At 43.4% G+C, this 27,339-nt stretch overlaps 1 long non-coding RNA gene across 2 annotated transcripts; it reads left to right on the top strand.

The window, feature by feature from the left end:
• Window positions 1–273: 273 nt before the first annotated feature.
• On the top strand, window positions 274–24,718 carry LOC136010272 (uncharacterized). 2 transcript variants are annotated; one of them, XR_010610815.1, is made up of 4 exons: window positions 274–416; window positions 540–640; window positions 19,016–22,049; window positions 24,259–24,718. It is a non-coding gene; the product is annotated as an uncharacterized LOC136010272 (long non-coding RNA). The 2 variants fall into 2 exon arrangements; XR_010610814.1 differs by lacking the exon at window positions 24,259–24,718 and having other exon boundaries at window positions 19,016–22,349.
• The last annotated feature ends 2,621 nt before the right edge of the window (window positions 24,719–27,339 follow it).

The following is a 27,339-nucleotide window of genomic DNA, read 5'->3' as shown; positions in this document are numbered from 1 at the left end:
CGTGGCATAAGATAACGAAACTGTGGTCTACCTTGACAGTGTAGCATCTGGTAACATTTCTTGTAAATGACAGTTATTAACTTTTTAAATGTGGTGATTTTTTTTTTTATTTTTTTTTTATTTTAATACAATTTAGCAGTCTCTTCCTTTGATCTGTGTGATTGAAGTAAATGGAGCCAGGTGCCAGTGATCAGGCCTTCCCACCTCCAGGTCAGCAGGTGAAGGTGCCCCCTCAATTGCATCCACCTGCCCTGGCTGGAAGAGACCCCTGGAAAGGGGAAGCAAGGAAGGGACTTGCAATTGTTGCTGGTGGCTTATACATACAATAGAGTGCTGAAGTAGATCTGAGTTTGCTGCTTGTCCTAGGGGATGCTGGAGAGGAGATCCTGCTTCTGGAAAAATAAGGTGAAATGAAGGTATGTTTTATTTATATTTATATATATATATGTTTGTATGTCTTAAATTCATTTATTTTTTGAGTGAGGGTAGTGGGGTGAAGAGAGGGTCTTTGTACTTTCCAGTGTTTTCTCTTGCCTCAGACCAGCTTTCCAGTGCCTGGTCCCGGATGGCTCTGCAAGAGGGAACTGGAGTTGGAGCTGCCTGGTTGGGAGCCCTCTGCCATGCCTGAGAAACTGCCCAGGTACAGCAAAACCTCCTGGTTTCTCAGTGGTGCAGAGGGGTTTGCTGGAGCAGGCAGGACCATTGGGAAGTGCTGGAGCTGGCAGCAGAGTGTTGGATGGCAGAAAAGATGTAGCAGAAGAGTAACTGCTGAGAGATGGTTATGGCAAAAGGTGAATCAGCAGTGAAAAGCGTAAATCCTGCTGGAGGCCCCATGGTTGCTGTCCCTTAGCTCCATGCTGGTGGCCCCTGGGCAAATGGGGTGGTGAATGCTGATGCCCCTGGGCCACAAAGCTGCCCACCCCCTCTGGGAGCTATGCATGGCTGCTGAGGGCTCAGTTGCTGCCTGTAGGAGCTGCCTCTCTGCAATTTGCTCTGGGGTGTGTTTTCAATGGTCAGTGTAACTCTGCATCTGCAGGCGAGAAGGGAGTTTTGCCAGCACTGGTGGTCCCGTCTTGCACCCTTTGGGTTTAAATGCCATTTCTAAGTAGCAAGGAAAAAGCACTCTACAGTAACTGAAGTATGGAAATTGGGGCTTGCAGGAACCTCTTTAACTTCACTGAATCACTAATGCAAACCTAAATCTGTGACTTTGCTTTTCTTTCCCACTCTGTTCGCCACACACATGTACATCTTGAGCTTGTGAAGAAGTGTTATAATGTGCAAATAGTATTTATATGTACTTGAGGTCCTAAGGTGAGAAGTACTTGGCTTTAACATCATTTAAACTGCTGTCATAGAAACACCAAGTCAACACTCTAGATCAAAGGAAGTTTTTGTGCCTCTCAGCAAGAAAAAGTGGTTTTATATGTTTTGTGATCTGTGAACATTAGATCCATATGATATTACTAAAATATTAAAGCATTAAATAAAAAATCATAACATTTTAACTTAAAATATGACATGATTCATGTGAGATATGGTTTTAGTTGCTTTTAAACTAGGGGAAGGGGTTAAAGAAGCACATCGGTAATTTTAAGATAATTTTAAACATATAATTTTCTTTATTTATTCATGAGGGGATAACTTTATCTCCTGGTGACTGTACAGCTCTGCAGGTCAGCTGGACTTGCCCGCTCTTGGTGCGACTGAAGCTCTACTCAGTGGCATGTCAGCAGTGTCTTTGTGATACGAGGGGACAATTGATGTAAAGATTATTTTTCATAACCCCAATTTAGTTTTGAGTTCCTTAGACACTCCTGCTCACAAGGGAAGACACTCTGCAAAGCTTTCATTGTTCCACGGCTTGACTTGTCTGATCCAAGTATTTCCCCATGAATTGCTCGCCAATTGAGACAGCTCTAGGGAATCAGCAACTGCCATATATTTTTGATTGCCTTTATTTCTGAAATGCACAATTCAATCCTACAGCTTGCAGCGGTACCTTATATATGCATGTTTTTTTTAAAAGGGATTTAAGCAATATGTTGAAGCTGGACCATGATGGAATGTGCCCTGGTTCAGCAGCAGTGCATGGGGCAGGCAGACCAGCATGGTACAGCATGACACAGGCTGTGCCCAGGAGAGGTTTGTGGGCTGGGGAATTTTCTATGCATGGCTGGATCCCAGCCCTATAGATCAGAGCTACTCCACAAGCTAACTTGAAAAACTTAGTGAAAGATATGCCTGCTCATGAGGAAATTGCCATTTCTAACTCAGGTGGACGTCTATAGGACATCATAGGGCTTGCTGCATCAACATCGTGGTGGCTGGTGCAGATGGGTTAGGATATATCTCTGCTTTCAATAGGTTTTTCAGTAGTGTGGAGTAGGGAGGTGCTGCTTCCCTCCCTGCTGCTGCTCTGAATTTCGATTGCACCGTAATTGGCTGCTTTCGTGGAAAGCTCTCACCTTCAGGCTGTTACCCTTCCCCTTGGGAATGGCAGTGGTCCTGGTCTGTGGATACTGTAGTGCCTTACTGGTGCTAGCAGCTGCATCTGTGCTGGCTTTCAACGCGCTGCCTCTTTTCTTCTACAGACTGCTGAAAATCAAGGCTGGTCTCTGTGCCTCTGTACTACTGCACACTCGGCCTGGTAAAAGAGCCTGGCTTGGTACCAGGGCTGATGCTGAGGGCACATCACCTCCCTGTAACCTCAAATTTGTCTGCCCTTGTTTTAACTCAAATGGAAGAAAACCCATTTACCAAACACTCATCACTGCAGAGGGCAAAGGCACACAGCATTAATTTGCTATTGATACACTTTCAAAGTTCAGGTAAACCATTTCAGAACCAGCGTCTTGTGTGTACTTCCACAGCTCAGAACAGCTCAGCAGGTATTTGTGTTTTAGTGAGAAGATGGGTATTAGTTGGTAAGAAAAGACTTGTGCATGCACTCCATGCTGGTATCTTAGTTTGGCTGCACAGATATTTACAGGCTCCTTATTTGACCTGAAATTAATATTTACTCTTGGGAAATGTTTTATGGGTTTGTTTGTTTTTTTTTTTCTGAGAATAGTAAATCAGAAGAAATGTTTATTCCCTCTCCCCTACAGAGGGGGAATAGAAGTACAAATCCCATCCCCATCAGGAACCACTATTATTCTGTCTACTACCACCCTCCTGCAGACCTTCCCTCTTACTCAACGTCTGCTGTGATATCTCTAGCTGCACACAGAGATAAACTGAATTCATTTACACACTGTCACTGCCACTCAGTTGGGCTTTAGAGAGGCAACACACACTATCATGGGAGTGTATTGTATCTACAGCAATGTGTGTGGTTTGGGGGGATCTTCAGAACCACTGGGTTCAGCCCTCCCATGGACATACGTGTGGGAGCAGCCCAGGGGCATCTCCCATGTCTGTTCCAGCTGTGGTGTGGACAGAGATACGTCATTTTTCTTCTGAAGATAATCTGTGCTTGCTACACCAGCTGCCAGTCAGGCTGGAGCCCTGATATTCTGAGCATGTCTTGTCTGTATTGTGCCCCGTGCTGCTGCTGCAACAAGCATTTGCAATCCAGCAGGCTGAGGTTTTGCTCCCAGGTTTTAATGTGTGTTTTGCTCCAGCACTTGGCTGTGTGTACATCAGACACTGATTGATGGACTTACTGGAGACTGAAAATAGATCAAGGGCTCTTTGTTTTCTTCATCTTCTTGCACACCTGATGGGGAAAAGTGCAGGCTCTGCTCTCCCTCAGCAGCCTGTCCCCATCCACTGGCTACCGATGATCCTGCCACATGTATGTCACTTAGTTTCATCCCTCCATCTGTATGCCAAGGGCTTGCTTTAATGAGCAAGAGGGCATTAACTGTAATTAATTGCTCATATTTTTGAAAAAGATCAATGATTTAATTTGATACTAGGAAACACTCTGGACTATACCCTGGGCAGCCCTTTCAATCCCTTGCAGAGAGGATGTGTGGGGAGTCCCTGTGGCACTGTGGGCAATTGTCAGGGCAATTGCAGTGTGGTGCTTCTCCAGCTCTGCTCTTTCTCTGGCCAAATGGTCTGTCACTTATTTAATGTTGTTACAGGCTGGCCATGAATATATATTTAACTACAGGTGAAGGCTGAGTGCATTTATTTAAAATAGAAGCTATTGCTTGACCTGCCTGTACTTCCATGTCACACTTGCGGAAGACTGGTGGGAAGGGACCTCAGAAGGTTGGAGTCCCATCTCCTGCTCACAGCACCTGCTCTAAACCAGAACCAGACTTGATTCATGTTCAGCAGCATGGAAGATTACTCTGTATAACAGATAAAGGGATTGAAGTAATATGGTGATGGGGAGGTTCAGCATCCTTCTTGAGAGTACTTGTCTAATTGTTTACAGTCACTATGAAATAACATTCCTCCTCACTGCCTCGTCAAGCTGTTTGACTTTGGAACTTTTAACAGAAACCTTTCTAACAAACTCTCACGGCATGAGTTTATAAGCTGAGAGTACAGAGGATGTGTTCTCATTTCAGGAATACAGTAGAACTCGGTGGTATTGCTTCCTATATGATACATATCTCTTAATCGTCCCCTGATTTCCCTCAAATGTTGTCAGTCTGCTTCTGCTACCTGAGATCAGTTCAAAATCCATCCTTAAAGATGCCAACTGTAAACCTTCCTCTAGCTCCAATTCCAATCTTCTACAATTAATTCCTGTTGCTAGACAGAATGTTTCACTGAAGCTCATGTAAAAACGCATATGCTTTCTATCTGGAACATTTCTGCCTAAAGCCATTGAGTGGGCTCACCAGCAGCAGGTCCTGCTAAGCATGAGCAGCACCTTATTCTGCATCCTCCTTCCCTGTTTTGTTAATCCTGTCTTGAAACTGCTTGTCAAGAGAAGTAATGCTGGACACTTCTGAATGACCAGAAAGCTTAAAAACTACCATCCTGGCTGACAAATTTAGAGGCATATTCTAATTAAATATTTTGAAACATTAAGGGTGGCTTTTGCAGTGTTCCTTGTTGATGTTAATTTCCAGGAATTAACTTCATGCCCTGTATAAAGATGGATATAACTTTCAAGTGATGTGTTACCTAGAATTGTAGGGCCACTGGCTTTTATACATTCAGGTTGAAATCCTGTATTTCCTCTGGAGAATGTCTCTGTTGGTTAAGGAGCTGTTTCCAAGGAAACACTTGAAATCAAGGGCAGTAAGCAATTAAGTGTGTTAATTATATTGGGTGGTGCCATGAGACCCAAACTAATCTTGCTGAGGTCTGGGATGTGATGTGGGAGGAGATACAGAAAAATAAACTGTGTAACTTTTCCATAGGGGTAAAAACTAATGAACAAAGCCTATGTAGGATTGTTAAATGGACGGCCAGCACTGTTTTAGTGTAACATTTAGAACATTTGACAAGAAAAGGTATTTGGGTAAATTCATGTTGTTGGATTACTAATGTTCAAATATCCACACTACTGTACTGCATGCCCTGTCTCTGTGGGTGTGCTGTGAAGGAGCTTTATTGAAAGATGTACAGAATGAGCTGTGGAAAGGGATGGCTGCTTTTTGGAAACAAGAGAAATAGATTGTGGCTAAGGGAGCAACGAAGGTAAATCTCTTACAGGATTCAGGTACATTTTGGGATAGAAAATTACATGATCAAAATACATACTGTTGCCTGGGTGTGCCAAATGCCGATTTTCTTGAAGTCGGTGTTCTAGCAGAGGCTGGTGGTATAAATAATGCTTTAAAGTAAATAACACTTCAAAGAGATGTTTCTGAGCACCAGGGCTCTCAGCAGAGTGTATCAAAAGGCTTTCGGTGGGTTGTGCTGGGACTGATGTGTTCTGGCATTCTGCTTCCCAGGTGCCTGCCTTGGGCCTATCGAGCAATACCCTGATGAGAAGCTCAGTATTGTCTTCTTTCACCCCTGAGCTGGGGGAGGTAGCAGGCTGGCTTCGCACTCATTTCTTTGGTCTGTAAATACCTCCGGCATAGCCATCCAATATCTTTTTTTACTGCTCGTGAAGAGTGACTTATCCTTGTAAGTGGTGTTCATTTCCACTGCCCGAGAGGAGGCAGTGAGATGAGTGAAAGGAAATATCACCTTTCTAGCAACAATTTTTTTAACATGTTTGTCATGCAGTTCATAGAATCTTAGAATGGTTTTAGTTGGAAGAGACCTTAAAGCTCATCCAGTTCTAACCCTGCTTCCATGGGCAGGGGCACCTTCTAGAGCAGGTTGCTCAAAGCCACATCCACCCTGGCCTGTAACACTGCCAGGGATGGGGCAGCTACAGCTTCTCTTGGTAAAGAGTTGTTACACAGTTAACAGTAGTTCCGTGTATAGAGTCTGTGGTTGTGTTTTCAATTAAAATAACTATTGTTACTGGACTAAGTTTCAGTTATATTGAAAAACGGTATCAATATTTTAACGTTTAGAGAGACTATTCACTTAAAAGCTGAGCAGTGTCTTGAAATGGGGGGGGGAAGGATAAGAAAAAGTTCATACTTTAACAGTATAGTTGCTTCCTTCAGTTGGTAAATTGTGGAAGAAATTTGGGTTCAGGAAGAAAAAATATTTCCATGTAGTCTACTGGGAGCTGATGTGGAGGAATAGATGCATCCCTGCAAGTTCAGAGGCAGCCTTTACAGCTACCGCAGGGATGTGCCCTAGCCCCTATATTGGATGGGGATGGGGCTTAGCTGCTGAAAGTAGAACCTGTTCCATGAATCTGTCATGCAGCAAAACCCCTACAAACTAAACAAGCAAACAAAAAAAAAAAAAAAACAACCCACAACAAACCCACACCAACCAATAAACCAAAGGAACCAACAAGTTGTTAAAATAAGCCTGAGCTTGCTAAAAGGAGTGTCGTGAACCCCATGCTGCTGCTGTTGGGAGGAAGAGACAGTTGTTGTCATCCTTCTCCTCCTCTGTGCTGGCTTCTCCCTTGCTTGGCTGCAGAGTTGACCTCAGATCTGCAATGGGAGTAGGGGTTTGCATAGTGGGTAGAAGGAAAAAGTCAATGGCTATTGTTTTTCAACTCTATTGATTGCTTAACATGAATATTGTTTGAAGGACTAGAAATGTAATTGCTTTTAAAGAGAAAGCATCCTTCTTGCAGCATGGAGTCCCAAAGCAGGGGCCAGGAAGCTGCAGTAGCTGCGTGCATCAGCTGGAGGGATGTACCGAGCCAGCTGTCATCCCTCTGTTAGAGGAAGGCAGAAATTAAACCGTCACCGAGGAAAGCAGCACAATGGACAGAAACTGTTCAATTATCCAAGGAACAAAAATCACAGCTTCTAAGTGCTTTAATACAACTTAATGAGTTGTTATTCCTTGATTTAAAAAAATGGAATTTTTAAGCAGTCTTGGAAAGCACTTTATACCATCGCATTAGGCTTACAGGGCAATAAAACCATTTCTCTGTGTCCAAATGTAAAAAAAGAAAATATATAAAAAAATCAATTTCTCTGGAGCCAGTTGTCATCTATTGTTCTCACTTTAGTAACATGATGCAGTCCTGGTCACGGACAAAGTTAGGTTTTGTGGTGTTTGCTCCAGGAGCAAAAATGTTCTTTTTTTTTTCCCTTTTTTTTTTTTTTTTTATCTCCTGGCTTGCCCTCCCCTCCATCTGTCTCCAAAAGCCAGTGATGGTGCACCTCTCCTCCCTCCAGGCAGCACGGATACTGGAGACTGCGGCAGGATGAGCTGCAGCCACTGGTGCAGCTGCACTGCATGGTGAGCTGGGGCTTTCTATACACAGAGCTGACTTCACTGGGCACTTCTGTCCTGGGCTCAGGGCATGTCCCATAGCCCTGGTGAGCACTAGGGAATGGAAGATTTGTTTTAACAAGTTGTGTGACTGGAGCAGAGGTGGAAAGCATGACTGCTGCCTTCATCTTCCCCTCCTAAAGTGCTTTTCACATTTTCATGCAATGGCAGTGGTGAGAATCAGAGTGGGAGCTGCTGCATGTTGCCAGACAGGGTCTGGCTCCAGATGTTAGACAGAAGTGGGGCCAAAATAAAGGAATCTCCTGTTCATGGGGAAGGCAGCATGGGTGGAGTGGCTTTGCCATGGAGCATCTGAACTGGAGGCTGATGCTTAGCTGCATCTCAGAGCTACTATGAGTTCTGTGGTGCCTCTTCTCCATCCTTTGCAAAGATAAGATACGTAGCTCAGACCAGATCACATCATCTCATAGAATCATAGAATATCAGGTTGGAAGTGATCTCAAGGATCCTCTGGGCCAACCTTTCTAGGCAAAGTATGGCCTAGGTGGCCCAGCACCCTGTCTGATCAGATCTTAAATGTCTAAAGTTGGGGAGTCCACCACTTCCCTGGGGAGATTATTCCAATGGCTGGTTGGAACGTTTTTCACCAAGAGAACTTTTGTGTTTAACTGGAATCTCCGCAGGAGTAACTTGTGCCCGTGACACCTTGTCTTTTTCATGTGGCTCCTTGTGAAAAGGGAGTTTCCATCTTCTTTGTAGCCACTTTTAAATACTGGAACATGGTGATAAGGCCTCCCCTGAGCTGCCTTTTCTCCAGGCTGAACAAACCCAGTTCTCTCAGCCTTTCCTCGCTCGGCTTCGCAGCTCTCGTACCACCTTTGTGGCCCTTTTTTGAACCCTCTCCAGACTGTTCACATCTTCTTTTTATAGTGGGGACCAAAACTGAACACAGTATTCAGGTGTGGCCTGACAAGAGCTGAACAGAGTGGGATGAAGACATCTTTGTCTGCTGTTGATGCCCTTGTTGATGTAACCCAGCACCCTGTTGGCTTTCTTTGCTGCAACAGCGCACTGTTCACTCTTACTGAGCTTGCGTCCACCAGGACCTCCCAGGTCACTTGCCACAGGGACCACAATTCTACACCTGTACTGCAGATGTTCCTGCAGATGTGGGTCTGCTTTGAACCATATTGGTCATTGCTCCAGACATGGGGACAAATGTAGCATATGTGGTGTGCTCATGTTGAGTATGTTCCTGATGGTGTCAGGAATGAGGCAGCTGTGGGGCACTGTTTCTTCCTACTGAACTCTTGGGCACAGCTAGGAGAGCCGAGGTGCTCCAACAGCCTTCCGCAGGCTGAGTCTTTCACTCCTTTCTGCACTGAAGGGCACAGCATGCATCTCTTGTGCTGTCTTATGATGATTTAACGCTTTGAACAAATAAGACTGATATTAGTGTAATGTATTGCTCCTATTACTGCTGTGCATAAGAGTCCCAGTGAGCAGATCCCACAGGGCTAGAGCTTGCAGAGGGAGAATGGAAGCAATCTTTTCCCCAAAGCTTATATTTGAAGACAAGAAATAACAAATAGCTGCCAAAGGGAAATCGAGGAAAAAGTAGACAATTTTACATGTCGGCTGCTGGCTCCCCTGCCCAGGTCTGGTACAGCACATTTCTTCTGGTTATTTGTTTCAAGAACATGATAAACTTATGTGGCATCTGATTGATGTGGATGCCTTGCCTTGGGCTCAACACAGCCTGAAGAAGTCCTGGAGTAGAACAATCTGGTGGAGCTCATACTGCCACTTTGGATGCTGCACAGGAGAAATGGCCCAGCTTCCCAGCAACTTGCCAGGAAAAGTAAGAAATGGAGAGAATTCATGGGCCAAACCCACCAATACATTACTGGCACTCATGACTGTAGTTCCTCGAAGAGCTGGAACTTGGTTACACTGTGTAGATTCCAATGCCTTTCCTGTGTGCAAAAGGGTAGGGTGACCACTGCTGCAGGCTTGTGCATCTGTTTCCCTTTCTGAGCTGTTCTGCATCCCCTTTGAGTGCCCAGTCCTACAGCTCTCGCTTGTGAGACAGCAATCCACTGACTGAGCAGGACGAGCCTTCCCCTGGCTTGGGTGGGCTGACACGGCTTGGAAATGAGGAACTTGAGTGAGATAAAAGACCTAGTGATGTGTGGTGTTAACACCAGTGTGCTCTAAAGGTCTTTGCCTTGGCAATGCAAACTGCAATGGGATTGCATCTGCAAGCTGGTCTTACATGGCAGATGTATGTCAGTTTGACTTGCAGGCACTGTGGCTCTGTAGCAGTTGATGAGTCAGTGGCTTCTGCCTTAGTGTGGATGTAGTTAAGGTGCCTGAGCTGTCTTTCCCCTAAAATCTTCATCATGAAATGAGTGGTTTAGAGTCCCTCAAAGAATGACCATCCAAGGTATCAGCAAGAGTAGCTTTAATATAAATTTATAAAAGCATGACTTGGCAGAATTGGATGGCAAGGCTCGCTCTATTACTTACTATATGGATGAAGCATACAAAGGAAAATTAAGGTGAAATCAAGCTAAAAATGATTGATGCAGAGACTGAAGGCATAAAAGGTAAAGGGAGACCTTCCTGTTGAGTCACAAGGTTCAGAATAGACCCCTTTTCTTTCTAAATACCTGAAGGAGCCTAGGTGCAGCTTAGGTCTAGCTTAAGTCTCAGACTTGGTCAGTGGTTTGTGTCTAATGGAATGTATAAAAGGAAAATGGAGGTAGAATCAAGCTAAAATGATTTGTGTATAAATTGAAGACGCAAAGGGGTAAGGGAGACACTCCCACTGAGTCACAAGGTTCAAAAATGGACCCCCTTGCTTTCTAAACTCCTGAAGAAGCCTAGGTGTGACTGCACCCAGTCTTAGTTTCTGGCTTGGACAACGGCTCATGTCTAATGGAAGAAATCTGGGGAATAAGGTTCTTGAGGTTCAGAATAGAATCTCTTGCTTTCTAAGCTCCTGGTGGAGCCTGGGTGCAGCTGGACCTAGTCATAGTCTCAGACTTGGTCAACAGTTAATATCTAAAGGGTTACAAATGTACCACAAGTGCTAGGACTCTGACCACCTCTGAGACTGGAACCTCTGAGTTAAGCGCTGCCTGTACTCTCCATCCAGCCTGTTGGGTCCACAGGCTATGTTCATCTGTTGACACTCGCCACCCTACCACTGAAGCTGGTGCAGAGTGAGCAGGCAGGACGTTTTTGAAGGTGGCTTCTCGCAGCTTCTTTTTGTGCCAGTTTCCTACCCACTGTGCGTGAACCCCCAAGTGCTGATGAAGCACAGATGGTCCCCACTCAACTGCAGACTGGATCCAAATGTCACTTCTGAGCTGCTCTGAACCTGGGTAGAATTTTGGAATGAGCTGTGTAACTCTGGGCTTGCTTGTAAATAAGACTTTGAGTGTCCTTGAACCACTCTTCCCAATGAAGAACCTAAAAAAAAAATAAATCTGTGCAATAGAAAAGTATTTCTTTGGGGATTTTTGATTTGTGTGTATGTGCAAGACACAAACACATAGCAATGGTTTGTTTTTTTTTTCTTTTTCCATGCTCTCACAATAAATTTGTCAATATAAGATAAGAAATAGCTATAAAAAGGAATTGCACTCAGATGGGGACCAGAGCTGCTTCTGACTATACCCTAGTGAAGTTCTTTACATCTCTTACTTCGCCTGTGTATCTCCTGGGGATTATTTTGCTGTTGGATTTGTCCCCACATAGTATTTATTATTCTGTCATAACCAGCCAAAAGGCGTAAGTGGAACATAGCTTGCCTCTGATGTCCTCACTTTTCAGAACACCTGCTCCTCTGCGTACCAGCCTGCTGCTCAGCTTTCCTGATATTTGCAGTCTTTTAAACCGTGTATATGAACCCTTAATCTGACAAAGCCTTATGAAGGAAATTGGGGTGCATGTTGTGTCTTGAGCATCAGTAAGGGGAGATTCAAAGAGGGTATCAGTTGATGTGTTGGGTATAGCTGCTTGCTGAACTCTTACCCAGCACAAGCCCTTCCTGTCCCCACTGCAAATGGGAAAGGTTATAGAGTGCTTGTGCTTGGCCCTGCGTGGTCCCCAGCCCTGACGCTTTATTGAGGTGCTCAGCATCCTCTCCCAGTCGGCATTGCTGTTGCTTCCATCACATGCTTCCACCTTCATGCCATTGCCCAGCTATGGAGCTCCTGTGCTGGTGCACTTACAGTTATCTCTTGTAAGTTATCTCAATTTATTTATTGCAGCATTTCTTTTAGTAGTCTGCGGTAGCAGCATGAACTGTTTTTTGAAGTATTTTAATAGCAGAACTACTTAGCAAACCTTTTGTGCCATTTCTCTAAAGACGCAGTGCCAGACTACAGAAAAGCCATAAAACCACTCTATAATCAATAGAGTGAGACAAAAGAGCAATCAATTTCTTATATTTACTTAATCACATAGCATTTGATGCCTGAACTTTAAGTCTTTTAGAGGATTTAGTAACTAACTATCAGTCACATGAGTACTATTGACTTAAACTCTTATGATGCTGATGAAGTGATCTGTTTGCCTGAAGAAAAAAAGCTTTCATAATTGTGTATGAAAGGTATTGGAGAAATCTTTTAGGAAATGAAACAAATTTGGACTGAAAAGCATAAACTGGTGGCAGGGGGATTTTGCTGAGAGGTTTTTTTTTTACTGCCACTGTTGTATTCTGATGCTTTCTTTTTTCCTTTAGTTAAAGAAGAAAAAGTGCTTGTGAAGTGAAATGGTTATTAGAACAAATTAAGAAACATGTGCAATGTCTCTGTCAGGGCTGGCTTCAGGAAGCTGGTTTGCCAGGGCACATAGAACGGGGGTGGATGGTGTTTATACAAGCCCCATAAAAGCACAATCAGGCATTGCAGAGATGCTTTAGAGTTTAAAATTTAGAATGCAGTTGCTTTTGCCATGCTGTTGTGTAACACCTTTAGCATCTAACATAGGCATTGTCCTCGGTTCTCCCTGTTGCTTTTGCAGGGCACAACAATGACTGTGCTTGTACGTGCTTTCCATGTTCTGGGTATCTTTATCGCCAGTATTCTTGACAAAGACACAAGGCTTTATGCACTCTTCTCAGGATGGCTTTTTGTGGGTGGTACCATTGCCAAAAGAGGTAACAAAAGTGTGTGGTTTTTTTTCTGGCTTTTTGTTTTCTCCCCCCCCCCCCGCCCCGAGAGCTGGGAATATAATTGGTTTCTCAAAATGATTTTGCCTCGTCAGATAGTTGCCCATGATGCATCTTCTAATGATGGGCTCTGTGTTTACCACCTTTTATCTTCCAGCATTTCCAATTTCTTTTTACAGGATGCCTTGCTATTTCTGTATTTCTCTGCCTGAACCCTAAGGAGATTTTAATGATGTTTTCCCTCTATACTCAATTATTTTCCTGCAAGCATTGCGCAGAACCCCAAGCAGTCTTCTGTGTTGAAGAAAACTTTCTGTCATGTTAGATATATAAAATCTGCCAGACATAGAAACTTTCTGTATAGCAACTTTTTTTTGTATAGACTCTGTTAATGCAGCTGGTCCATAAGGGAAAGCATTTTCTTTGACCCTTCTATTGAATGGGCACATCCCAGTCTCTGGAGCTCAGTCTGGAAAAAGGAGCAGTGCTTTTTTATCTTTTTTCCTTACAAACAGAGGGGAAAAAAAATATCTGGTAACAGTTGTGTGCTACCTCTTACAGCTACCTTTCTACATGCTGGGAAAGAAATTGGGCACAAAGTGTGCATTAAAATAACAGTAGTTCTCATGCACAATTTCCCTGTGTGCTTTACTATGAGCGTACCAATTTGCATTCAGCCACGCTTGTTGAAAGCACGAGCGTGTCTGGAGAAGGAACAGAAGTTACATTGAGACCAGGAGTTAATAACTCATTTTTTCACGCCTTCACGAGCTGTGGCCGGGAGGATTTAATCCTGCTGACATTGTGCTAGCCCTAAAATAAAATCAGTTAAGGATTTTGTGATCTTACTACTTTTCCATCAAGCCATTCTGAAAGCGTGAAAGAAGAGGGGAGTGGTTTGTGGTTTTTAGCTGCTGTTCTCCTGTTACGTGTTTGTTAAAGGGACTCAGTTGCTGCTTGTAGTCAGGTGAAAAATACTAATGGAGGTACTTGCTGTTTTACTATAAGATGGGTAGGTGCAAAGGGTAAATAAGCTCAGTATGTGTGTATCTGTCTCCTTTTTCTTAGTGCTGTGCTCATTTTTGGCAGCGGTTTGGACCATGGCAGCCTTGTGGTGCTGCAAAGCTGGGAAATACTGTTAGGTTTGAGAGGATAAGGTGGGAATTGAAGCACAGGGATGCTCAGCCACTGCGTCTGCATTTGGAACTCCATCCAGACCCTCTTAACCAGCTCTGGCCCACAGGCACCTCCTGGGCTCTGGTGGGGAAAAAAATGAGAGCCTCTTTGTACATTGCAGAAAGGAGGGCTCCTGGTGCCAGCAGTGAGTCTGCTGCTCCTGCACGGTGCCCCTTCTGCTTGGGGTTCACCCCTTGTTGCTGTTTCTGCCTCCCAGAAGTGTCCTGCACTGGTGTGCTCAATCTGTGTAATGACCCTGGAGCACAATAAATACCAAGCAGGAAGGCAAAGAATCCAAACTGCATTGGTTTTGTGGTGGTGTTTTTAATTTTTTATAAGTAAATAAGGAAAGTTCTACAAGCAGTACCATGAGATAGTCTGTAATGGTTAATACTTGTCAAGCAAAGCACTGCTCTCTTCTAAAAGTATTGCTGAAGGGAAGCAAATGGTGTCTCCAGTGCCTGGTACATTAGACTTCAAGTCCCATGGGAACTGTGTTTTCCAGCAGCAGGGCACACAAATACAGTGGCAGACAGTTTCTTTTGCACTGGCTTTGGTGTAAATTCTGTCCTCCGCAGAGACACTGTTCAGTACTTACAGGGCTGTTATAATCAGTCCATGATTGTCTGCCTGACACAAGTAGTTCTTGAATTCCCATCTGCTGTGGCTGCACACAGCAGGTTTTTCAGCATGCTGAAAAGGTCTGACACTGGGCTATGACACCTCAGAGTGGATGCTTTCTTTCTGGGTAGTTTTGTGGCTCTAGAAGTATATGTTAGTCCTACCAGCTATTCTGGAGATTTTGTTTGAATGTTAAAATAGCTTAAGAGGAAATGGAACCTAAATTTCCTAATAACACATGAACAAGTGAGAAGGTAATTCTTGCTCTATTTTGGTAAAGGACACTAAGGTCTTATAAAGATTATAGGTAAACCCTTACGTTCTGACTTAAGATACTAGATTGTCTGTGTGTGCAGAGGAAGTTGTTTGCATACAAAAATAAAGCTGAGAAAATCCCAGTTTGATATGCCTTTTATTCTTGCACTGACCTGCTCAGCCCTAAAGACCTTAGTCTCAGGAGGTAAAGCTCTTTTCCATTGTGCAGAGGGAAGGTTTCCTAGGGGTGGCATCTGCAAAACCTGGCCTGGGGAGCAGCAATGCTCAGCACTGTGTTCCCCTCAGGTGGGTGAATCTGGGCTCTTTGAATGCCTCTCAGTTCCTGGTGGCTCGTATCATGGTAGCTGAGAGGAAGGGAATGCAGGAGGACTGAATGCAAATGCAAATTTATTCAAGCAAGGATTATTCTGATGTCATCCTAATACTGCCATTGACTTTGCACTGAGGTTCAAAATGAATTCAGAATATCATGCTATTTCTGAGATTGATTAGAGAGGATGATCATGGAAACAGACTTTTGCTATAGCTCTTCTCTCCTAACAGATTACTAATTTTGGAGCTACTGTTTTGTTGGTTATAAAATAGCTGTATTGGAAAGCATTGGAATGGTGGCACAATAATATGGCAAATTTAAATGAAGGATAACTGTAATTAAAGTATTAGAAGACAAAGACCCTTGCAAGTTGTTCCAGATGTACCCAGCCCATAGTGAATCAGAATTTGGTTGCATTTATCAGCTTTGCCGAGCTTACTGGTGTGCTGATCCCATTTTGGCAGGTCAATGTGAAAATCTTTCAGTGATTTGATATCGCATACTGGGTTGAACAGAGATCAGTCTTGCCATCACCTGCTGATTTGAGGGTCTGAGTATGGGGCTGGAGTTGGAAGTGAATCTCCTTTAAAATGTATGGAAAACTCTGGATTTCTGTGTTTGTCCTGCCCTATATATAGGAACACTTGCATTTCTGATTATGAAGATCTGTGTGTGTGTGTGACAAGGGGTTGGGATGTCTTTTGGCAGCTAACTTCTGCTTCATGATCTCGCCTGGCTCTGCTAACAAGCTGCTCTGCCCCAGGGAAGCCAGCTTTGCTAGGTGAGAAAAGTTATCTATTCTCCTACCCTGCCTTTTTACAGTCTTTCCTGAAAAGAAATTGTCAATCATGCTTAATTGCACTAAATTATGTGTGGCAGATCGGTACAGAAGTGCTGCTTGCTCTAGGCAGAAATGAGTCCTGCAAAAGTGAGCTCTTGTATTGCAATTGCAGATGAGGATGCAAACCACGTTCTAGCGTGACCTATCAAAGCAGTGCTGGACCTTGGGGTAACCAGAAAATGGTTCCCACTTATTTTTTTTCACAGAAACATTTTCACTTTCTTGGCTATGCTACATGCCTTTTCTTTAAGTAATAATTACCACTTTTCATTGATGAGGGTGTCTCTTTTGGTATGTGCTTGTAGAGAATACCAAAGTACCTTCTCTTGGGCCTGTCTCTTTGGTATCTCACTCTGTTTCAAAGCTCACTGCTGAATTGAGCTGCAGTCCCTGTTCTTCACAGCGCTTCTAACAATCTGTATTGTGTCTCTACTTCTTCCCTTCGAGCTCCAGCTATCAGCTAATTCAATCAGGATTGATAAGAGAGTCAATGAATAATTAAACAATTTGTGCTGCACAGTGGAAAGCCCAATCTCCTTTGAAAGAGCCCCAGTACTTGCTGCTGTTATAGGAAAACAAACACACACAAAAAAAAAGGGCAAAAAAAGATATAATGGATGAATTGAGCCTCAGCCTCTGCTATGCATCCCCTCTGGAGCATTTCTTGTGATTTCTGCTGGCTCTGCTGGGAAACCCAGACCTGAAGTCAGGAACCAGCAACCACGGCCCTGTGGATATTGCAATGTTTTGGAGTATTTTGTCAGTTGTGTTCCTGAGAGTAATAAAAACTGTGCTTTAAATTTACAATTTTACACTTGCAATATCCCATGAAGGATATGCAGTAGCAGAAAATACATTCTGGAAAAGACTTTTACCTGGTTGTAACAGATCCAAGCAGAGAAAATAAACCCCTCTAAAATACTAGTTAGTTCAAAAAGTCTGCTTGTTCTAACTGAGAAATCAGATATTTTACAATCGGGTATTTTACACTGAAAATATTCATTTAAAAAATAGGAAATGCCATAAAATGATTAAATTTGAGTATCATATCTGACAGTATTCATATGCTGGGAGTGGTGGTGAGTTATTCCTTGTCTCTACTTGGAAGCAAAACAACCAAGCAAAAAAAAAAAAGAAGGGCACGAAGTCAATCAGCGGCTGATCTACAGCTTCCGAAATGGATCTTGCAAAACATCTTTGTTTGCACGGGTATGACAGCGGGTCTGTTGTTGTAAGCACAAGTTTCCTTCCTGAGCTGCAGGGCATAGTACAATGAGACGGAACTTGTTTTTTAATCTCTGTTTTTGCCCTGCCAGCCTTTGAAGCTGAGCAGCACGGGAGAACTTGGATCCCTGGTGCATGCGTGTAAGTAATTCTCATCAGATCCTGAAATCTGGTTTTGCTGGAGACCTCGCTCTGGTGGAGCCCCATTGGCATGGGGATGCTGAGACCTGGTGTGTAGTTCAACCTGTTTATTCACTGTAAACTGAGCAAATGCTGCGGCCAGCTCACCTCCTTAATGGAACTTTCTTAATCTCATTCACTGCTATTTTAAAATATTTTCATTTACACTTAGCAGTGACACAGATGTGGTCAGTGACACACAAGCTGCATGCTTGATCAGAGCAATCTCAGGTTGCAGCTGCTTCTCCCTCACTAGACATGCATAGGAGAGCCTGGAACATATATATTTTGGGTTTGATTATACCAAAATATTCATTTTTTTTATTTTCTGTGAACTAGATGTTACCATAAGAGCATATCTCCGGTTGGCGCTTGCTGTCAGTTGGATATATGCCTGGCGTGAATCCAAATACGTTGTGTGGCTGTTATTCCAATAAAACTGAGTTACGTGGGCTTTTGTGGGAATCGCACAGATGCAGATAACGGGAATGTAGAACTAAGGCAGCGGAATCTGTCCTCTGTGGTCTCATGGGGGTTTGTGTTGACTTTGATTGCTGGTCTAAAGCCAGTTCTTGGTTTGCACTGGAAGCTATTTAAGGTTTCTAGAAATTTTGAGTCTTGAAGAAGCTGGTACGTGGAAATACAAAATAAGCTGTCAGACTGATGCGACTGTGTGAGAATCTCAGGTGAACAAGAACACTGGAGCACTGAGTGCAAGGAACAACTTGCCCTCATACAAAGATATTATTTCAGGTCCATGGTGGAGTAGGGCTGTGCCAGCATGGGGCTGTGCCTGTGCTAATTAGCCAGGTTACTCCTCAGTATTAAATTCAGTGGCGCTAATTATTGTAGGTCATGTGATGTAGCTACTCTGCTCACAGCTTCTGACCCATTTGCTCTGCTCCGCGTACGTGCAGTTTTGGGAAGAGCTCAGTGGCCAACACCACTAAAACCACTATGGGGACTGGGGAGCTGGGGGGTGTGTGCAGAGGCTGCTGAGATGGGCTTGCATGCACTGAGCTCTGTTTGCAGGGTAGGTAACTGATGGTGTGCATCAGCTGTGATGAAAAGCTACCTTTGGGGGAGAGAAAAGGAGAAAAAAGAAAGGTGTTGAAAGGAAAAAGGGAAGGAGAGAAACCTTCCCCAGGAGCTGGCCATCCTCTTTCCCCTCAAGATGTCACGTGGGTTTGCACCCAAAACAGTGTAATTTGAGAAACAAATGAATCTTCTATTCTGAAGATGGGTTACTTTGGGGACTGGCATATGAGAGCCTGGAGTCAGATGAACAGCATGTCTCAGCGCTGAAAGATTTAACCCCTAAAGATCCACTACCTGTTGTGTTTCCCTCCAGAATAAATGGGGGGGGGGGAGGGATTTTTAATACAAAGAAGCACTCACCAGGGCAGAAGCTGGTATTATAACGGTTAGGCAATATTAATTTGCAGTTGTGTATTTTCAGGGTCAGCAGTGTGGGTTCCCTGGAGCATTACGGTAAAAGAGCTTTTGGATGAGAACATGAGACAGCATTAGAGATGCTGGAGTAGGCATTTTTTTATTCTCCGCTCCCCACCCCAAGACCAACCAGCCATTGGAATAATCTCCCCAGGGAAGTGATGGACTCCCCGGCATTGGGCACTCCTAAGATTTGGCTGGACAGGGTGCTGGGCCACCTAGTCTAGGTCATGCTTTGCCAAGAAAGATTGAACCAGATGATCCTTGAGTCCCTCCGTGATATTCCATGATTCTGACTCTCCCAGCATGATGAAGGAGCAAGGGACTGCTTGGGGAACTGAGGAGGTGACACAGGAACAGCCACAGAGAGCAGCAGTCTTTAATCCATGCTGGGAACATCTTTCAGAGCCTGCAGTGTTAACTGTGCAGCACGTTGCTGACACTCTGGATCAGTCTGTAAAACTTAAGCAGTGTGTCTGGATGAATTGCCCCTCGCCTGCAGCGGACAGCTTCCAGAGGAGTACGCATCCTGTGCACTATCCCTGACGCTTTGCATTCCCTAGAAAAATCTGGATTAGTGCTTGCGGTTAAAAATGTAACTCGGTGCCTTAGGGTGAGGGATCTTGCTGCTTTCTGGTAGTGGTGTGGCAACCTTGACCCCTGCTTTAGGAACTGGCACTGCTGTTTTGTGGCCAGATCCCAAAGCATACACAGAAAGACCTTTTGCATCAGGGCTGTGGAGATGGCTTTTCTCAAAACCTGAAATATCTAATGTTCCCTGCTTACCAAATTCAGCAGCATCTGTTCCACACAGGGATCACACTGTGCAAGATGTGCACAAAGACTAAAGCATCTTACTAAGAAATAGTCTCTAAAGGAGGTAGTTTCCACACCATTAATTTTTTTTCATTGCTTTTATAAATTTAGAATATACCTAGGAATAATTTAAGCTTGAGAGTAACCAGTTCACACAAAGAAAAAACTCATGGCCCAGGAAGGGTGCAAAAATTAGGAAGATGCTCAAATAAGCAAAACATTAGGCACAGTGAAATAAATGTTAAATAGGAACACAAAAAATTGAGGACCTCAGCATAGGCTTTGCAGGCGCTTATGTGCTGGTGGAACTTTAAAAATTAAATCAAGGAAGCCTTAATGTTTAAACAGTACACTTAAATTTTAACCTGTGTCTGTGTTTGTCATCCATGCTGCACAGCAGTTGCTTGCTTAAAGGCCCAATGAGAGTGTTTTTCTGCTTGTAACGAGAGGCTATTTCTCCAAAATGCAACCAAAACCCAAACCACTCTAACTAGTATCAGACTCTGCTTGGGGGATAAATGGGGAGAGGAGTGCTGAAGGGGGCTCCTGGGCTGTCCAGTAAAGCAAAGATGGAGCCATGGGACTGCTGCTGTGAAGGGCTGGGCTGGCAGCAGGTGGAAAAAGCAGGGTGAGACATCACCCAGCAAGGTTTATCCATTAAAGCAGGTCATGAGAGGCATTAAGGGTAAGCCAGGAGGGCTTATGCTCAGCTGGGATCAAGCTTGGAGCCCTCCTCGAGAAAAGCTGCTCCTGGATGACATGTGTCCCTGCAGCAGTTGTGGCGAGGGCTCAGCTGCCAAGGGCTCAGCACCGCAGGCAGCTTTTAGGAGACTTAAAAAATAAATACAAATCTAGCACAGTGTGTAACTGTTTTGTTAACCTGTAGTGTAGCAGTGGCCTCTGGGATAAAAATAGGTTTGCCTTTAAACTTCAACATACACACTCTGTTCTAAGACTGCAAGTGACCTCCCTCCAAATTACCATGTGACACTTTCAGTACTTTCTGTTAAAACACAGCAAAATAAATGCACTTTTCACAACTTCTTAACAACTTCTCAACACAATAGGCACAAGGGTGAGAGGACCTTACTAGGAATAATACTTTAAGATTGCATTTCAATATTAATTGATGCATTCATTTGTGTATCAGCTTTGATTTGTAAATGGTCATATTTCCAGGCTAAGCATCCCTTGGGCCTATCCATGGTGCTGGTGAAGCTGCTTGGCCGTTCAGGAGGAGCATGCTTTGTGATTCCTGAATGCTGAGAATCTTGCTGTTTTTCACCTGGGAGCTTAAGCAGGGAGTTAGGGAGGAGTTTGGATGCTGAGATGTTGCTTTAAGCAGCAAAACACCTGAATCCTGCACACAAAATTGGTCATCCTATGCTGGTCTCTGATGCAGAGCAGGTTTTGGGGACACTGCTTGGGGCAGAGTGGGTGGCAGGACCACCCCCCCCAGCTGAGGTGGGACAAAGAGACCATCATCTTTTTGGTAGCATGTCCCTTCCCTGGTCGTCTTTCCCCTCTCATAAGCTGTGTTGCTTCTAATATTTACAGTGTAGAAGGAATATCATCTAATACCCAGCTCACAGCATATACTTTCCCAATATCATCTTTGATGCTACTTCCAGCAACATGGGGCTCTTCTAAGGTTTTCTTGTAAAGAGTTGTTTGGTCTGACAGAGAATTGCTTTGTTCAGTTCTGGGGTTTTTGATGTGTCACTGCTGTTGCACTGAATTGCTGTTTTCATCTGTGTATGATAAATCATAAAAGGTAATTTCCTTGAGAAGAGGAAACACTGTGTTTATGCTCTGAGGATATAAACATGAAGCTGCACGAGCCCTTCACAACCAGCCTCACTGAGAAGGACTTAAAGAAGGGCTCCAGAATCAGAGCATAGTCCTGAAAATGTAAAACCCAGGGATAAAACTTACAGCTTGGAAAAACTGGCTATTAATAACATTCAACCATATGTGTGCTGATTTCCATAGAGAGATATAAAATTTTACAGCTGGAGTTTATGCTCATTTTGCACATCTGCTTACCAGGCTATAAGCTGTAAGAGTCTCACTCAGCTCTCCTGTAGGAGCCAGCTCTTCACTAAGTTGGATTCTAGTTCTAAGATGAAGTAATTGTCACACAAAGCCTGGCAGCCATGCAGAATTTGGTCAGTCTGGTGCTACTCCCTGTTTCCCATCAGTGATGGTTATCTAGCCCTGCACAGGTAAGCTGCATTCAAGATCAGAGTTGATTTCTTGTGTTTTTTTACTCCCCTTGCTCACTGTACCTGGCTGCTCAGGGATCTCTGCTTTTGAACACTTCCAGCTCTAGTTCAAGGGTGAATATACCTAACGCAGAGCTAAGATGGGAGTCTAAGTGAGGATTTCCGATTGCTTGTTTTCGGAGGAAAAATATTGATGCAGGACATACACAACTGGGTAAAGATTCAAGGCCAGTATCACTAGTATGCAATAAATGAGCAAAATAACATCTCTGCAATAAAGTTTACAAGTGATTAAATTTTCCCAACTCGGGTGCGGCTGGATTAGCTTCTTTCAGATGCTGCATTTCCTGAAGCCTTCTCCCAAATTTTTAGCTTGTGAGCTACAGAAAACAAGGTGTTCAATGTCAAAGGCCATGAAAACCTGCTCTGCAGAAGAGTTATTATTTACCTCCCTCACAGTGCTCTCCATGTTCCACTAGAAGTGCAACAGGAGTGCAGCATGTTTGATAAAACTGGGGAAAGCCTGATGTTCATATGAACAAATGAAGTATTTCTGAAAGGGGAATGAAAATAGTCTGAAAATAGATATGTCCCTTGGTATGCTTGGCTGTAATCTCATTTAAAGGGTTATACTCCACATGGAGGGCAAACACAATGGGTGTTCTGTGTAGCTCGGCATGGACGCTGCCCATGGGCAGCTTTAGCAGTGCATGGCATGGGCTCAGGATTCCCCAGGGACACTGAGATTTGCTGCCTTGGCTGCTGCCTCCCTTCTTGTCCAAATCTCAGCCTACGACATGGTTCACCTGCTTACCTGAAAATAAATGAGGGACAAGTGATTTATTTGATATGGACACTCAGACAGTGAGCAGGTATTTTAGATTTTTAAATACATATACGAGGAAGGACACACATAACAGAATATAACCTATATTTTAATTATGTGAATAACTGCAGCTCTCTGAACAAGCCTTTGGAGCCAGAGAATGAATAGTCTGAGCCATTTCATCTTCTTAATTAACATTAAAAATGTATTTTTATTAAGAGTCACTTCAAAGGTTGATTTTAAAATAGGTTCTGCCACTTGCTATCATTTTTCAAACCAATATGGCAAGCTTGCAGCAGCTCAAGCCCTTTTGGCTTGCATATGAAAAACTTCATTGTTTAACATTGCTATGTATTAATCCAATTGTCATTTTTCATTGAGCATTTTGAAGCTTTGAGCAGCTGCTTTTTGCATGCAGTTCCTGAGGTTAAGAGTGCATTTTCTTGCAAAAAGTTGAAAGGGAAGGTTATTTGGCACACTTCAGTGTCGGGGTGTGTTTTGTTGGGTTTTTTTCTGTTTCCTGGTGGGCTCCAATTCCAGCAAAACATTGATCTTTGGTTTATGTTCTTCAAAATTCTTACGGTTATTTGTACCTACAGCTGAGAGGAGTTCTGTCCATACAGAACTTGTATAATAAGTACAATAAATTGCTCATCTGTACTTCTAAAGAATTATGTAAGGTTTGTTTGGAACAAAGCGTGTCCTGAATGCACAGGTAATTTCATGGCTTTTCTGGTATTTTATCAAAACGGTCATGCAATGCTGGCTACATGCACAGAACCAAGGATAAAAGCAGGGAAAAAATAGTACTGCAAGGCCAAACAACTAAAATCGCAAAAATACACCCATGTCAATACAAATGTTGGAAAAATAAATAACTGGAGAGCAGAGCCAGGCACGCAGCAATGAGCAACTGGAGCCTACAAACCCATGGTTCATTGCCTTCTGATAGATACTGGTGTAGTTCTGAGTTTTTCCAAGATTTGCAGGCCTGATGAAGAGTTGGAAAGGCACCGTGCATCCCTGCGGCAGTGTGTTTTCAAGAACAGAGGGAATAGGTCAGACTGTACCTGGGGCCCAAATCCTGCAACCTTGGTGTACTGCCATTGGCAGCCTTTCACCAGAAATGGTATTACTGCTTGCCAAATACTGCTTTGCCTGGCCTGGTATGAACCAACACAATGAAAAAATATTTAATTCACAAACTTGAGTCACTCTGCTTTCCTTCCTCCTGCTCTTCCCCACATCCCTTCTGCTGCTCCTTCTCCCCACTGGCATAAACCCCAGATTCTTCCTTTAGAAGAGACAGAACTGGAGAACTCCATCTCAGTTCTCAGGTGGTAACTACACTGCATCTCTTTGCCTTTCACCTTTTTTTTTTAGGTTTTGCATACAGTATCTGGGTGCAGAAGACTTGTGCACAGCTTTACAAATGTGTTTATGCTTGGCAACAGTAATTTTAATGTGGCTATGGCTCAGAGAACAAGCTCACTGCAGAGTAACAGCCAATTTTAAATACTGGATGCCATGAAGCAGCAGCAGTGAAGGTGCCAGGAAGGAGGCTGAGCATCGGCGTCAGCCCAGTGTCTTCTGGCCAGTTGCCGCGCTATGGCTATGACCAAGGAGTTTCCCGTCATCTTAAAAGCTTTCATTTTTCTCCTGGAGAAGCAGAGGGCCACGGTTTCGCGCAAGGCTCTGCATCAGGTTTTCAAGGACAGCATGAAATTCACTCTCCCACTGTGGGGGAGCCCCTTCCCAGCACCACCAATGACATCTGTGTCCCAAACTGGTGTGGTCGGAGGCTAATGCCTGGGGGCTCAGTGGATAAAAATGAGAAGGAAAAATCACCCCACAGATCTCTGATGGTTTTGTTTCTTTCTTTTCTTTTCTTTTTTTAAAGCCCTCAGAGAAAAATCACATTAAAGTAGGCCTCATAAATAATTCACCACTGCTGACTTAATGCCTTTTTTGTGCAAAAGCCAATTATCAAAACAAACATTTAGCCTTATGTAGATCAGTAAATGAGAGAAGTCATTTCTATGACATGTGATATATGCTTTCACCTATAAATTTGCTCCTGAATACAACTCTCTTCGTATTGTTTTTTAAAATGTTCCATTAAAAAATGTCCCAACAAACTAACCTGCCAAGGGAAAAAGACTTTTGACATTGTTATAGCTAATTTTTATATCTAGATTAATGAAACATGATACCAATATAACAGTTATTTCACGGGCTCACATAAATGCAACTTTTTGCTCTTGTTAACAAGGCGGCACAATTGGTTGCTATGGATGGCTGCCTGGGGGGTTTTCAGTGCTCAGACACGTACTTGACCCAGCATGGATGATGCCTCACAGTTGGCTGGAGCCTATGGCCTCAGATGCTTGACAATCAGCATTTCCATGCTATATTGAGGCATGGCAGCACACAGGGCCATGGGAGCTTTAGGATGAGGAGCTGAAGTGGTTCTCAGTGAGATGGAAAGAGAAGATGGATTAACTCCCCTGGACTGGCACTTGAGCAGTCTCCAAGAAGACTGTTTCCAAGGACCGCTGGCAAGGCAAGTTTAGTATAAGTTGTCTTTTACCAGGAGAGCTTGATACTCTAAAAGCAGCACGCTGTCAGTGAAGCTTTCATGTACCAACAATGTTGAGAGACATGTGCCTTGAGCTACAGCAATGGATGGTTAGCACCCTGCTCAGGATCTTGGGGAAGAGGGTGCCACAGTAGAGGAAGATCTGGTGGAGGCACCTACTTCAGGAAGGCAGGCTGTTAGGCTTTTTAACTTCCAGTGCATTGAGCTTTGTAGTTTAAACTTCTTACTGCCATGGAAGTGGTGAGGAGCAGTTCCTATGTACTGCTGAATTGGGTCAGATGCTGCATGGCCAAAAAACAGGTCTGGCAAATGCAGGTCTCCTCCTAGGGTGTGAATGGACTTATTTGTTCAAAATTACTTGCTGCATGGTGAATCTACTCAAGCAATCTCTAGTACATCATTGCCTGAAAAGGGTTTTCCTATGTATCTTTCTCCAAGAAAAACTAATAACTTCAAAACTATCAGAGTTTTGCTAATATTGAACAGGTTTGCTCTGGCTTAATGAGAAAAAAAAATCTGCGTAATCTGCTTCTTTTTCATTCTTGCAAGAATTTGCATTTCTTTAAAGCACTCTTACAAAGCTTTATTATAAAACAAGCAGCTCAAAGTTACAGATCTCAAACTTGCTTTGCGCTGGCATTCATAAATATAAGGTTCTTCACGTACATTCTGAATACGTTTTTTTAGTTCCTGTGTGATGTACTGTAGGTTACCCTGCTCTTGCAGGGGGGTTGGACTAGATGATCTTTTTAGGTCCCTTCCAACCCTTGGGATTCTGTGATTCTGTGATTCTGTGATTTTAAAAAGCTCTTCTCACTGATGCATGTGGCCATGGTTCAGAACCTGCAAACCCTTCCCTGGAGCCTCTCCACAAGAGTTCAGGTAAGTGATGTTAACCAAATCTTTGCTTTATTAGATTATCTTATTGGTAGCCAAGTTTATAGCACTCATTGCAAATAACTCTTATAAATCAAAGTGAGATCTCAATTGTTTCAATTTTTAACGTAGATGTGAGTTCATGGAAAGGTACATCTTTAAAGTTTTATGGCTTTAGTGCTCAATATTCAGAGAAGTCCTTTGACTTCAGTAAAAAGTGATGGGATTTGAGGGAACTTCTGCTTTCCTAGCTGAGAGATTCAGTCTGATTTAAGTGGCTCTGTTGATCTTGCAGAGAGCATCTCAAACATTATTCATTCCTCTGAGAAATATGTGATACTTGAAAGCTGTTAGGTTTTTACCATTATTGTTTCGGTTGTCTTGTAGAAGGATGAATTGCCCAGTTTAACTGATCACAAATCAGCATCCCAAACACTACGCTCTGTAATTGCACTTCATGTAATAATTTATAGTTTCTTTAGTAAGAATATGGCTTATGGGTTATAAAATAGCAGTAGAAATATTTAGCTAATGGATTTTTCTAAGCCACTGCAAAAAATTTATTTGCATTATAACTTCTCCGAACCATTCATTTTTATAGAAGTATCCATTTCCCAAGCAAAGCAACATTATTTTACTCAAGTCTATCTGCTAGACCATAGAGAGGGCAAGGAACGTGGAAAAAAAGGTGGCTTACTTTATAATTGTTTTTTCTTATGCATAGTAGGAGAAAGCTTTACATACTACCTATTGGCTTTGCATGCTGTGCTCTTACTTCCTTGCAGACATCCCTGTGTTGTCCATCTGTGGAAAAAGGCTACTAGGCAGTGTGGCCAAGTCTTGCTTGTCTTCTCCTGATGTGCAATTAGACTGAGGTCAAGCTGCTTCCTAACACTGCCAAGGGCTGAGAAGCACCCTCTGCCCCCCACAAGTGCTTACCATAGATTTACATGCTCCAGATTCCTGCAGCTGAAGCTAGCACTGCCTGC

The sequence above is a fragment of the Lathamus discolor genome, chromosome 3, assembly GCF_037157495.1.
Source record: "Lathamus discolor isolate bLatDis1 chromosome 3, bLatDis1.hap1, whole genome shotgun sequence".
NCBI classification, from domain to species: domain Eukaryota; kingdom Metazoa; phylum Chordata; class Aves; order Psittaciformes; family Psittacidae; genus Lathamus; species Lathamus discolor.
This window is presented reverse-complemented; position numbering and strand designations above follow the sequence as displayed.